This window comes from Hipposideros armiger, unplaced genomic scaffold, assembly GCF_001890085.2.
Source record: "Hipposideros armiger isolate ML-2016 unplaced genomic scaffold, ASM189008v1 scaffold_950, whole genome shotgun sequence".
Classification (NCBI taxonomy): Eukaryota; Metazoa; Chordata; class Mammalia; order Chiroptera; family Hipposideridae; genus Hipposideros; species Hipposideros armiger.
In genome coordinates, this window is record NW_017732300.1 from 464,692 (window position 1) to 476,300 (window position 11,609).

An 11,609-nucleotide genomic window follows, 5' to 3' on the forward strand; every position below is an offset into this window, starting at 1 on the left:
CCCTGTCACATAACAGCAGGAGAACGCGGGGACATCGGCGCTTCTGTTGCGCGCACTCACCACAGCCTGGCGCTGGTGGCCTGCTGGGCAGTGGAGAGAGAGCGGGGAAGGGGGGCGGGGGTGCAGACTCGAGGGGAGGGGCAGGGCGACTACCAGTCCCAGCATTCCGCGGGCGCCTCCCCTCCTGGTGGAGATCACTGTCACGTGGGCAAGGACCGGGCGACATTCTGTTCAGCCGCGTCCGAGGGGTGCAGTCCGGCGTCGTCGTGGACCAGAACACCCGAAGGGCGCCCCTGACATTGACTGTTAACGATTTAAAACTCCGCTAGAATCTGTAAGTACATAAAACGTGTATACAACTTTTCCATATTTTAATATTTGATCTAATATCTTCTTTCGAAAGATCTTTGAGAAACGATCCCTCCCCACCCCCACCTGCCTACTGCAACAATCTTAAACGGAGCAGGTAGGGGGTATATTTTTGTTTTGGAGTAAAAAAAAGACCCAATCTTCTAAACACTAAATAGGATAAGGTGGAAATAAATGTTTGGTTTGGACTTTGAGACGAGAAGCAAAATTCCTCTAAGACTCAAAATGGAAACGGGAAATCTACCTGAATAGGGGGCGATTACTCCCTTTACTTCCGTGCCTAACAGGATCATCATTTGTCATCTTAATCCTTATTAGATAGTAACCCCCAACTCCCCTTATTATTGTAGCCTTCATGGTGCCAAAAAGGACAAAGTTTGAAGTTTTAGTAAGACCCCACAATTACAATTCCTTTTGCTTACAAATTATATGTCCTCCCAATTCTATTTCATACCTGATGAGAAAGTTTACCGTTTTTTCTCTCCTTCAAGAACGTGTGCAGTATTCTCTATTTTATCAGTAGTGCTTCATTGTTAGACTTCATACACAAATACAGAAATGAGCTATCTTAACCTGATTCAACTTAACTTTTTGTTTCAGTTTTACCTGTTTTAGGTTTTGAAACATTTTATTTTGGACCTATATGAGAGACCCTTTCCTTGTCTCTCTTTAAAGAATTAGGGCTGTGGCAGTCCATATTTATCAGTTTGCTTTTTAAAGCACATGATTCGTATATAAATGGCCAGTGGGAAATCATTTGGCTTATAGAGGAACTTTATGGTAGAGGAACTAAAAATGTGCTTGGAAGGCTTTGAGTGGATTAGAACAGTTTGAAAAACTGACATTTGCTATGAAAACTTTGAGAGCCGCTCCTCAATAATGTTTATTATATCGAATGCAGAGTCCATAGATTGATGACCAGTTTTGCTGCTGGTTTATCTCGGAACTGCGAGTGACTCATTTAAGCTCTATTTCGCTTATTTTACTTCCAAGTGTAGAGATTATAATACTGGCCTGAGAGCTCCTATCATTCACAAATAAAGTAACTTAAAATTTTTGCTAATTATTTGAGGATTATTTGGTATTTTAGTAATGTTTGGTGTCTTGTATATATAATTTAATTTTGCCCAAGAAGTCATTTTAAATTGGATTCTATGGAAATTCACATTTCTCTGAAGTGCCACTTGAATTTCCTGAAGGAAAAGTGTGCTCAGAGAAGCCTTTCTGCTTTATGCTGTTTTTCATTTAGAATTTTAATTGCGTTAACATTTCATGAGTATTCTACATCTTATGACCACTACTGTGTCCCACAGAGATAATTCAGTATAGTGATTATATTTTATCCTTAGTTTGGCAAATTTGTTGAATAAGGAAGGATGTCCCTAACATTGGTTATGAGCTTTTAGACTTTGGAGTCAGCTGAGCCGAATTCCTGTTCTGTCACTGTGTGCCTGGGTAGGCTGCTTTATCGCTCAAAGTCCATGTCCTTATCTGTAAAATAAAAATTCATGGGATTATTTGGAATATTAAATGGGATAGTTTAAGGACTCAATACATTGAAGCTGTTATTACTAATTGGGCTACTTTCCTCTTTACTAATATTAAAGGAGTTATTGGCACACAAATTTGATAATCAAAATAGGAAAGAAGAAAATTCACCCATAATTCCACTACCCCAACAGATCAAATTATTTTAAGTTTTTTATACTCTCTTTTAGTCCTTGACCATAGGTATACTTAATGTAAATGTAACATTTTTACAAAAAGTAAAAATTTAAATTTAAAACCAATGTTTTAAAACATTGGTTTGTTAACCTTTGAGAATTTTGTTTTAATTATATAAATAGAGCTCTGATTCTGCCTTTAATGTGATCTAGTGAAGAAACAGCAGAACTTTCCTTTAGCACAATTTCCACTTGCTTTCCCCATTCCAAAAAATAAAACCTCTAAGTTGCACTTTTATTTAATAGTTCAAGTAATAATAAACAGCTTTTGAGGATTTTTTTTTGTGCCCCCTTCGAGGTAAGTGCTGCACATGATCTCTTTAACCTTCACAATGCCTCTTTCATCAAGGTAGTGCTATTCCATTTTGTGGTTAAGAAAACCAAGGTGTAGAGAACAGTTCACCAAGTCCTGTACTGGAAAGTCCTTCAGACTTGGCCGTCTGACTTCAGAGCCAGCACTGCAAGGGTTTCTCCTTGTACATTCACTGTGTGGATGATAGGTCCTGTATGTAGGCAGGAGTTGATCCAGGGCTGACTTACAACTTCTCTGTATAAAAGTAACAGTATTTGCACTGGATAACTACCACTGTGACCACCACATTTTAAAATTCTATAGGAAAATAGCAGAGAAGAATAGGGAAATGTTTAGTGCCTTAACGGATGAGGCATTCACCTAGTTTTATTAATTGTGGCAGTAAAAATAATTTACACACAAGTTATTAAGACTAACTTTTCCATTTTTTATTAGAGATAAACATAGTAAAGTTATATAGGGTTTATAGTGAAGGAAACGAACTTTTCTTCTTTAAAGCTGTGTTCCTTAAACTTGATAGCATCAGAATCCACTGGTGAACCTGTTAAAACACAAACTCTGGCACCAGACCCTCAAAGATTCTAGTCTTGTAGGTCTGGGGTAGCGCCCAAGAATTTGTATTTTCTAACAAACTCCCAAGTGATGCTAATGGTTTCCAGCTAATGAGTTTTGTAAGGAGGCAAACACTGGTGCTGGTTTGTCCAAATTGTAGGCCTGACAGTGAAACCCCAGGAGCAGTGAGCACCCAGCTCTTGCTTTTCGATCCAGGATGGTTTTTTGGGGGGTGCAGTTGATTCCAGGCCCAGGGCAGGGAAATACAGATAAGCCTGGGACTCCTTTGTGGTGCTTGAAACCATGAAATGCTCAAAAAAAGTTGGGGGGCTTTGCTGAAAGGACTCAGGAGCCAACTTGAAGGAGCTCCCTTCTAATGGCCAAAGTTGGAACAATTTGCACAACAAAGCGAATAATAGCATTGGATTTTAACACATAGAATAAGGTGAGTATCCCTGAGTTCATACTGACATAATTGAACAAGTAAATAACGGTAAGAAAGGACAAGTCTTTATTACAGAAGAATTCCAATGAATAAACATGGAAAGCAGGAAATAGACACTATTAGGCCAACAGCACTGCAGTAATTGCTGTAGATAGATCCACCTGTGATGCTAGCGGGTGAACATGTGAGGAAAAGCAGGACATTTGTGTGGTTTCATAGTATCTCCCCTAAGATAAGTATTAGCTGCACAAGAAAAGTGTAACAACTGTAGAGATGCCACCCTTAATCAACGGAACGAGGTGAGCGTCACCAGCAATAATATCACGAGCCCAATGATAAGATGCGATTAGAAGGACACAACAGCAGTTCTGTGGTGGTATTCTTACCCAAAATGCAGAACCTCTTTCTCTTTCTAATCATGAGAAAACATACGAACCCACATGGAGGGACAGTCCACGAAATAATTGACCAGTACTTTTTCAGAAGCGTCAAGGTCACCATCGTCAGGAAAGGTCACCAAAGACAAGTAAAGACTGAAAAACTCACAGATTGCAGACTCAGGAGAATTAACAGCTAAATGCAGTGGGATCCTGGCTGACCCTGGAACAGAAAAAGGACATTGGTGGAGAAACTGGTGAAATTTGAACAGTCTGTAGTTTAGTTAATTGACTTGTACCACTGTTAATACCTTGTTGTTGTTGTTTTTTATAATTGTACTTTAATTTTATGAAATGCTGACTTTAGGAGAAAGTGGATAAAGGATATAAGGGAACTCTGCACTATTTTTGTAACTTATTTTTTTAGTTATTTTTGTAACTTTTAAAATTACAATCATGCGTCACTTAACGACAGGGATACCTTCTGAGACACGCGTCATCAGGCGATTTTGTCATGCACACATGGTAGAGGGCATGTGGTCCTGCCTGTTGCTCCTGGGCTACAAGCCCTTATGGCATGTCACCGCACGAAACATCCCGAGATTAAATCAAGCACAGGAGAAAATGATGCAATCATTTCTGAGGCACGACATTCTGTTTCACAGCAAACGTTTTTATAAGTAGAAAGTACACTCTAATGATAAAAAGTATAGTATAGTAAGTACATAAACCAGTAATGTAGTATGTACTGCACGTGCTGTGCTATACTTTTACACGACTGGCAGCGCAATAGCCTTGTTTACACCAGCATCACCCCAAACACATGAGGTATGCATTGCACTATGACAGCTATGATGTCTCCGATGGCACTAGGCGATAGGAATTTTTCAGCTCCGTTATAATCTTAGGGGACCACAGACCTATATGGGGTCCTCTGTGCGGTCCGTTGTTGACCAAAATGTCACTATGCAGCCCACGACTGTAGTTCAAAATAAAAAGTTTAATATAAACATGTTGGCTTGAGGTAGATAGTAAAGGTGACTAGGGGAGTTGAGCTAAAATTGGGAATCGGTTATGCTTCCCACTGTTGAAAATCTTAGCAAATTCTGGCTCTTTGTGCATTGTTTTTGCGTCTGTGCTCAATAAACCTGAGATACAAGACAAGGGAGTTGGGAAGGGAGTAAGAAGGGTAAGAAGGAAAGGAAGACTTTCTGCACTCAGAAAATATATATCATAGGTCATATGTCATATATCATATGTACATACTGCTCCAGACATTCAGTCCCGACCTAAGAAAGAGTTCCCTAATGAAGTAATTGGAGTACCTTTTGTTTCTAGTTTAGTACTTTTTTCAAACTCCCTTTCAAAAATATAAAATCAGTACCAGTTAGTAAAAACACTTGGAAATAAGTGGGAAATTGTGAAAATAATAATACTGGCATATTATGTCAGTGGATATGGTAAGAGGAGTGGGCAAGGCTTAGAAACGCGTTTTAAACACAGACACAGTTAACTGGTACAGGTATAGAAATACCTAAGCTTGGCACAGGGTCTCACTGTTGAAAGCTGCATATTAGCTAAAGCTTTGGCTGCTGCTGTTTTCTATCGAAACTATAGACAGAACTTGAACCATGGACTTTTAGTCCATTGGGGCAAGGTAGATTGAAATGTACCAGTAAATATTTAAACCAGTGTTCTCCTTTATGGTATGCAAGCAATGCACACACACACCTGTTTTGTCAGTTCCGGGGGTGAGAGGAGAACACTCGGCAGCTGTTGTCTAAGCCAGGATCATATTTTTCCTTTGGCTTATCTGTCCTCCATAAGAGGGAACTGTGTGTGTATGAAATAGCGCTGAAGATGGTCATACATGTGGCTTCTCTCAGGGAGCTCAAGACTTCGCCAAATTAAAAGGAGTTCCTCGCTAAACTTAGGCTGAACACTTTTTTTAGGAACGTTTATTTTCATAATATATTTTAAACAAAGAATTATTTTAGTTTACGTGCATTTAAAAAGAAGAGGGATTGATTCCTTTTTTTCACACTCCTTGGTCTCCCATCATCTAAATTTCAAACTAGTTATGAAACATGAAACTCAAAGATTTCTTTGTGTATGAACTTAGGGAAACTTTCATACAAAGAACAGACAGTTTTGATTATTGATTAGCCTTCCCATGGAAGAAAATATTTAAAATAGGAACTCAAGATGGCTTAAAGCATGTTTTTTTGGTGTGCCTTTTTATTTAACTTAGCATATGAAGAGTCGGATGAGGCTAAAGTCTAAGGGATATATTTGCCTGGAGAAGTCACCGCAATCCTGACTCATTCTGAAACTGACATTATCCTATCATCACAAAGAACAAGGGACTATTTGTCAAGGGCAGAGTTGAGCTTGCTTACTAACATTCATTTGAAAAACAGCAAAGAATGAAAAAGATCAGAATATTTAGAAAAGATAATCATTTCATAGGTATTAAGCTGCCATCATTAGTAGATGTGAATTTCAGTGGATTAAATAAAAGTGCATTTGCTATTTTCTAATCTTCTAGTCAAGTTCTAGGAAGAATCTTAAATTGACTTTAGTTCTTATACACAGGAAACCCGATTTGTGGTTTTCTTTTGTATAGCCTTTGTGCAGTAGGGAGCTCTTTAAACTTTCGTCTTTGCCCACTGTTGTCAGCTTCTGTGAGCCTTCCTGAATTTTCCTGTGATCTCCATAGGTGAGCTTTTTATATCCATCTAAAAGCCCTTATGTAGCCTTTACCTAAAATTGGTTCCAGTCTGGATTCTCTGGATTTGTTCTGTAAGTTTTTTCTCTCTATATCCACAAGACTTGGCATTGGGCCTAGTACATGATGGTTTCCTTAATAACTTAAATAATTATGTTCAATAATCAGTAGACTAATGGTGGTTCTCTAGGTGTTTTCAGCATGTCTATAAGCCTAATAGTATCATGTATATTTGTCGGAGAGTTGGCCCTTCACTGCGCAAGTCCAGGTCCTTGGCAACTCGAGCAAAGAATTGAATGAGATACCGGAGTAAAAGTTTTTTAGAAGAGATAGTACATTTCAAAGAGTTTGGAGCGGCCACATGCAAAGGCGGGGCTCAAAAGGCTCAAAAAAGGGAGGAAGGGGTTCAAAAAGGGAAGAAGCCGTCAAGAGCAGGGTGGACTTCCCAGGACTTGGGAGTTTTTATCTCCTTTCTCTAAAATGGGCTGTTCCCCTATGGGCATGGGACCACTTGATTGGTACCTGTGATTGACAAGAGGCACTGTGCAGGTGCCAGTGACTGGTCTGATCTAGTTGGGTACTTTGTGCCCATTTGTTTTCCCACAGGGGTAGGCAATTACAATACAAAGGGGAGTTTTGGGTGGAGAGGGGATGTCCCCTTGGCGGTCGCACTCTGTGGGACATGCAGGAATGCAGAGACCCAATGCCTGCCTCTAACTGCCTGTCTTGTTTTCCCCTTGAGAGACCTGATCCCCATAAAATCTCTGTGGGAAGCTGAGGGACAGGTCTTTCCTTCTGTATCTGCTTCCTGCTGGGCAGGGGCATAGAGCTGTCCCTGCCTATTGGGGGATTCACAGAACTCTCACCCTAGCTGATCTCGGATGAGAGGAAGGGGTCTCGAGCTGCGCCTGGAAGACCGTGTTGGCTTCTTTGGTTGTGACTGGCAATCTTGTTGAGGTGTCATCTGTATCCCCAAGGTCCCTGAATGAGGAAAAATAGATTTTAATTAATAAATCTGTTAGCTCTCATGAAACCTTTGGCCATTCAGCCCATCACTCAGGTGGCATCAGTTGTCTGGGCCCAGAATGGGATTGGCATTTAGCTCACTGGCCTGGGGAATATTAGGAAGTCACAGGTTTTCAAGTAGTTCTATGAAGCAGGGGTGGGAGACTTCTATTGTTTAGGATTCAGAAACTGATTTACAAAGCAATTAAGAAGCAGGGGGCAGTCTTTAGGATTCACAAACTGGTTAGAAGAGTAATCAAAGCCAAGAGCTAAGAAACTAAGGTACTAGGGAGGAGACTTAACATTTTTATACTTAACATTTCTATAGGAAAGAAAACTTAAAAGTTTCTGGGGGGGGGGTCGGGGCTACTTGGTTGGCTGGTAACATATTTACCTCAAATCAACTGCTTCCGACTTAAGCTAATAGAGTTGAGGAAGGAAGCAACAATTAATGGTCCTGAGTCATTTCCAGTTCCTTCAGGAGTCCAAAGGTAGGTAGTCTCTTTCCAGAAAAAATGTGTATGTGTACATAAAAAACTCTATGTGTCATGTCAGGGGGTTCAGGACTCCCTGAAACCTATCCTAGACCTTTCTGTGTAGAAGTAGGAAATGATGAGACATAATCCCCCCCCACGCCCACCTCAATATATATACACAATTGAAGAGTATTCTTGTAACTGCTTATGGAGGCTTTCTAAGCTCAGTTGTCACTGTTTGAGAAAGGTGATATTTTAAAGTGGCAAAGAGTACAGGCTCTGGAACCAGGCTATCTGGACTCAAATACTCATTTCTCTATGACCTGTTTGACCTTGGCCAAGTTTCTCAACCTCTCTGTTTCTTTCAATGGATCATTGTAAGGATTACATGAGTTAATAACACCTTAAAGGGCTTAGAACAGATAGTGGTAATAAGTGTTAGCTATTGTTGCTAAGTATTATTGTCTCACAGACTACATTCTTGTTGAATACCTGGCCAGGTGAGGCTCCCTAGGCTGTATCTTGCCTGGAGGGGGAGGCTGCCTTTTTCTCATTTGCACAAAGGTACCAAATGAAATAACATCCTCTCTGCACACAGATACATGCCTTTATGGAGTATGCCAAGATAAACTTCCTTTTCCATACCAGCATTGGGGAGGTCTCTTTTACTTTATGAAGAGATAGCTGCTTACAATTTAATGAGAATAAGGAAGATCCAAATCCTTCTATAGGGCTCCTCTTTTCCTCAATATTATCAGTCACCTACTTTGTCTCTGAACAGAGTAACTGATGCAACTTTTCTTGTCCACAATGTGAAAGTTGGATTTTGCCTATTAATCTCTCTTTCTAGCCCATTGCTATTTCTACTCTACTGGTTTTTTTAAATTATAAAATATTGGATAGCGCTTATGTAAGCTACTAGGATTTATGATTCAGTGAACACTCTTGTCTCTCCACCCAATTAAAATATATTTCTGATTATCTTTGAAATGCTCTGTATGCCCTTTCCAACCCATCTCCTTCCCTCTCACATCAAAGGTAATAATTATCCCGTGTTTATCTTTCTTTTCTCTTTAGCTTTATTGCATATTCATCCCTAAACAATATGTTGAAACTCTATGTAAAGGGAAACTAATGCGTGCGTGTGTATGTTCTACTACTAGCTTTTTATTTTTCAGATCAATATTATATATAGCCTTGCGTTTCATCTGCGTCTATATGTACAGTATTCCATTGTATGGCTGTACCTCAATTTATCCATTCTACTGTTCATGGACATTTTGGCTCCTATTTTGCTATTACACACAGTACTACCATGAATAAATATTTTTATTCATGTTTTTAAATGCACTTGTGCAAATTTCTCTAGGATATAAAACCTAAGAGTGGAATTACTGAATTATAGGAAATGCACATCTTCAGCTTTACTAGACAATAGCAAACGAATTCCAAAAATGGTTGTACCAATTTGTGCTCCTATCGCTAGGGTAGAAGGATTCAAATTGCTGTTTATTAATTCAAGAAATGTTTATTGGGTTCGTACAGCAGTAAATAAAAAGACAAAAAGCTCTACTCTGACAGAGTTTATATTTTAGTAGGGACTAATAGCTAAAACATTTAATATGCTAAAATGGTACATGTTGTATGGGGGAAAAAATTAATAAAGCAAGGGGAAAGGATGTTATCTCACTGCTCTTAGAGCCATTAGAGACTAAGGGGATGAAGCTGAGGTTCACATGGTGAGGACCTAAAGAGGTACAGGTGTGATGCGATTGGTTGGCCCTGATGCTTTCCAGCAGGTAATAATAGTGAAGCTGGGGGAGGGAGACGGGAGGAGGCATTTGAGAACCTTGCCAGGAGCATTTTCAGCCCTCTGCACTCATCCAGCAGAGAGAAGGCTAAGGAATGGAGTGGGGAGGCTGCTTATAGGTGGTCTTATTCTGAACACTTAGTGCCTTGGGGCCCACTTCTGACTCTTACAGAGGTTTGGAGGACCAGGAGAGGGGCGGTTTTGTCAGGAACGGAGGGAACACCAGCGTTCTCTTGATTCAGGAATACTTGGAGCTCGAGGGCTTGCTTGACACTTGAAGCTGGAAAGATGAAGGTTGGGGGAAGGGTGGGCTTATTCTGAGCCCTTGGAGCTCTAGGGCTTCTTGCCCCTGCCAGTGGGGCTGTCCTGGGGAGGAGGAGGGGTGTTGTCTAGAATCTGGAGAGCCCCCATTGTCAAACTTGTTAATTTTTGCCAGTCTGGTGGATGTGAAATGGTATCTTGTTGTGGTTTTAATTGCATTTCCCCGTTTCACTCTAAAAGAACAAAATTCTCTGTCTTTTCAATGTCAGATTTAGTCATTTAACTTGACTGCTACCTTCTAATTTAAACCTCACGATCCTGTGGGTTTTATTCACGATCAGGTACATGTTCCATGTGCTAGACACCCAAGATTTCCCAGTATAACAACCGAAACTCTTACTTTGGGGGCGCTTTTCAGGAGACCCTCCAGGAAACCCATTATGCCCTATGTTGTCACCACAAAGGTCGCTGAGTCAGGAACCCCGCCTTCTGTTCACTCAGCTGGAGGACCTGAATTGGTAGCGCTCACCCACACGTTGTTACCTAACCTCAGAAAACATGTCAGTATATCCACGATGGTCTCACCTCCTCTAGGGCTCCCAACAAAATCTTGGCCCCATGTTGCAGCACTGTCGGAGCTGCTCTTCAGTTGCCTTTTGAACTTGGCCATTTTAAAATCTGAGCATCACAGCGACTATTGATAGCCGTAAGGAAAAGGCTTCGGCTGACCATGACTAAGGCTGTAATTCCCTCTGCTTTTCAGGCCAAATCTTTATACAGTTTTAACACTCATGCCTTCCCTGCGTCCCTTAGGGCTCTCACAGGATCAAGCCTCAGAATTCACAAAAAGAACACTGGAGAAGTCGGGGGTTCCATGGTACTTGGATGATTTGTGGCACTCCCTCAGTGGCTATCTGCTTGTTCCCTACATCCTGCTACCCTCCCCTTGTTTACTTGTTACATTCATGCCATGAAAAATTCCAAAGCTGACAACAGCATCTGCAAATTCCAACTGATTTACTATCTGTTTCTAAGAAAAGCTCATTAAAGAAAAGACCATTACTCAGGACTATGCCTTATTTACCTTCTTAAACTTAAACAATGTGCATGAACCTATAAACATAGATGTGGGCACTGAGACATGCCCCTCATGGGTTCTTTTTCAGCCTTCAAAAGGATTTCATCCAACTTCCTATTGTTAGCTGGGAAGAATATCATTTAATAATTTTGTAAGCTCTTTCCTGGATGGATTGAAGTGTGTTACGGAAAGGCTGTCACCATTGTTAATGCTGTCCCACACCTTATGGGAATACCGTATATGACACCCACTTCACAGAAGAGCTAGACAAGAAATCTCAAAGTTCTACCAGGTTAAACATGATTATACAAACCTTGTTCCCAAAGTGCAAAAGGAGTAGAAAAAGGAAACATAGTCCTAAAAAAACATTAAGCTCATACACGTCTTAAATGAACCAAAACCCTTCCTAGTGCCCTTAATAAGAATAACCCCCAACAGATACATTGGTTTGAACCCATGTGAAATTGCTAT

The 11,609-nt window shown here is 40.4% G+C and overlaps 1 protein-coding gene across 1 annotated transcript in view; it reads left to right on the forward strand.

Moving 5' to 3' along the window:
* Positions 1–248: 248 nt before the first annotated feature.
* The window catches only part of LOC109375435 (torsin-1A-interacting protein 2-like), a 30,797-nt gene continuing 19,436 nt past the window's right edge, over positions 249–11,609 (forward strand). The window contains exon 1 of the mRNA XM_019630825.1: positions 249–334. The gene's annotated coding sequence lies outside the window, so the exon portion shown is untranslated. The remainder of the gene's footprint in view (positions 335–11,609) is intronic.